Raw genomic sequence first — 2,955 nt, 5'->3', positions numbered from 1 at the left:
TACTAAAAAGAAAAATGTTAACCTAGAAACTTATAAAATGTTGAAAAAAATCAACTGCCAGCAAATCTGTAATACAAGAGATGCTAAACAAAATTCTTTAGGCAGAAGGAAAATAATACCAGATAGAAATTTTATCTACTTAAAGACATAAAGAGTGCTGGAAATGATATAAATGTGGGCAAATATCAAACATTTTTCCTGATTACTAATTTTATTCAAAACCTGATTAAAGCAAAATAATAACTGTCTATTGTGGCCTACACAGATTGAAGGTAAAATATATAACAAACAATGTACAATGTATTGGCCTAGGAAATTGAGAGAATGTTGTAAGGTTCTTATATGAAGTGGTGTGATAGTATTTCAAAGCAGACTAAGTTAAAATTTTATATTATAAACAACAACCACTGAAAACTATAACAAAAGAAAGGACAAAAAATAAGTGAAAATTAAATAGTTTATCAAAGTATACAATTAATCAAAAAAGAGATAGGAAAACAGGACAAAAATAAAGAAAATGTGTCAAAAGTAGAAAAGAACAGCAACATGGTAGATTTAATCACAACAAATATATATTTACATTACATATAAGTGGTCTAAATACTTCTGTTAAATGGCAGAGATTATCATTTAAATAAAAAGAAAAACAAGAGCCAACAAAATGCTGCCTTAGAAATAAAGAAAAAATGAAAAGCTAAAGGTGGAAGACTGGAAAAATATACACCATGCAAACACTAATTAAAAGAGAATTGGAGGCGGCTCTCGCAGAGGCAGCTAGCATGAGACTGTGGAGCGTTGAGCCTCACATCATGCCCTGCGCTGCCCAGAGTAGCGAACAATACAGTCAAGATGGCTAAATGTGATCCCAAGAAACCAAAGGGTGAGATGTCTGCTTATGCCTTCTTCATGCAGACATGCAGAGAGGAACATAAGAAGAAAAACCCTGAGGTCCTTGTCAGTTTTGCAGAATTTTCCAAGAAGTGCTCTGAGAGGTGGAAGACAATGTATGGGAAAGAGAAGTCTAAATTTGATGAAATGGCAAAGGCAGATAAAGTGCACTATGATCGGGAAATGAGGATCACAGACCAGCTAAGGGAGGCAAGAAGAAGGACCCTAATGCCTCCAAGAGGCCACCATCTGGATTTTTCCTGTTCTGTTCCTGATTCCACTCCAAGATCAAATCTACAAACCCTGGCATCTCTATTGGAGATGTGGCAAAGAAGCTGGGCAAGATGTGGAATAACTTAAGTGACAGCAAGAAGCAGCCATACATCAACAAGCAGCGAAGCTGAAGGAGAAGTAAGAGAAGGATGTTGCAGACTATAAGTCTAAAGGGAAGTCTGATGGTGCCAAGGGTCCTGCTAAAGTTGCCCAGAAAAAGATGGAAGAGGAAGATGAAGACGAGGAGGAGGAGGAGGAGGATGAATAAAAAAAGCTGTTGATCTGTCTCCTTGTGAATACCTTAGAGTAGGGAGCGCTGTGATTGACACACCTCTCGCCCGAGACCTGTCTGTTGCCCTCCTTAGGTTTAATTACCCGATTGGGTCATGATCATATCATAGTCTCTCAAAGTGCTCTACCGATTGTCAGTGGTTTACATGAAGTGGCCATGGGTGTTTGGAGCACCCAGAAACTGTATCAAAGTTGTACATATTTCCAAACATTTTTAAAAAGGAAAAGGCTCTCGTGTTCTCCTCACTCTGTTCACTTTGCTGTTGGTTGTGACAAGGCATTTAAAGATGTTTCTGGCTTTTTTTTTTTTAATTTGTAGGGTGCTATGTTAACCCTATGGTCATTGGCTAGGAATCCCGAGTCCTCAGCTGTATGTAATCTATAGTTTGTAAAAAGAACAAAGCAACCAAGACATACTCTTGACACTCCTTGCTTGGCGTGGAGGCTGTGGGGGCAATGCCTTCCGGAGGGGCCATAGCTCAGGGAGTGCACTGTGGGGCTGGACCTGTGGCCACTGCAGCGGGCATCTGTTTAGCTTCAGGTTGTCTTGTTTTGTATATAGAGACATCGCATCCCACTGCCATTCTTAGCTGTGGAAAAGGGGGGGTTAGCTGGCATAAGAAGTGTTTTGGATCCTTTTTAGTTGAAGTGCGGTAGTTTTAAACTGTTTGTTTTTAAACAAACCATAGAATTCTTCATTGTCAGCAAAGCCAAGAGCCACTGCATCGATGAAAGTTCAAGAACCTTCTGTACTAAACACAATCTGCAACATTCTGTTACTTTTTTTTTGTATGTTTAGAATGCTGAAATGTTTTTGAAGTTAAATAAACAGTATTACATTTTTTTTAAAAAAAAGAGAATTGGAATAGATTTATGAAAATAAGTAGATTTTAGAACAAGAATTATTAGCAGGAATAAAGAGTGACATTTTTATTTATAAAGAGCCAATTTATCAAGAGGACATGACAATCCTAATTGCATTTGTATTTAATAACAGAGCTATAAAATATATGAAACAAAAGCTGTGAAAATTTAAAGGGAAAATAGACAATTCCTTAATTATATTTAAAGATCTCAACATTCCTCTCCTAGTAATTATCTAAGAATACAGAAAAATAAATATACAGAATATAGAATAAGTACACAGCAAGCTACAGGCATACCTCATTTTATTGTACTTAACTTTATTGTACTTTGCAGGTATTGTGTTTTATAAAAACTGAAGTTTTGTGGCAACCTTGCATCAAGCAAATCTATCAGCACCATTTTCCAACAGCATTTGCTCACTTTGTGTCTCTGTGTCACATTTTGGTAATTCTTGCAATATTTCCAACTTTTTCATTATTATTATTATATTTGTTATGATAATCTGTGATCAATGACCTTCGATGTCATTATTGTAATTGTTTTGACATTTTTTAGCTATAAAGTATTTTCTAATTAAAGTATGTACAGTGTTTTTTAGATGTAATACTATTACACACTTAATAAACTACGGTATAG

The 2,955-nt window shown here is 35.9% G+C and overlaps 1 pseudogene; it reads left to right on the top strand.

The window, feature by feature from the left end:
• The first annotated feature begins 849 nt into the window (after window positions 1-849).
• LOC130845946 (high mobility group protein B3-like) lies at window positions 850-1,429 on the top strand (annotated as a pseudogene).
• Window positions 1,430-2,955: the final 1,526 nt, after the last annotated feature.

Source organism: Hippopotamus amphibius, chromosome 2, assembly GCF_030028045.1.
Source record: "Hippopotamus amphibius kiboko isolate mHipAmp2 chromosome 2, mHipAmp2.hap2, whole genome shotgun sequence".
NCBI classification, from domain to species: domain Eukaryota; kingdom Metazoa; phylum Chordata; class Mammalia; order Artiodactyla; family Hippopotamidae; genus Hippopotamus; species Hippopotamus amphibius.
This window is presented reverse-complemented; position numbering and strand designations above follow the sequence as displayed.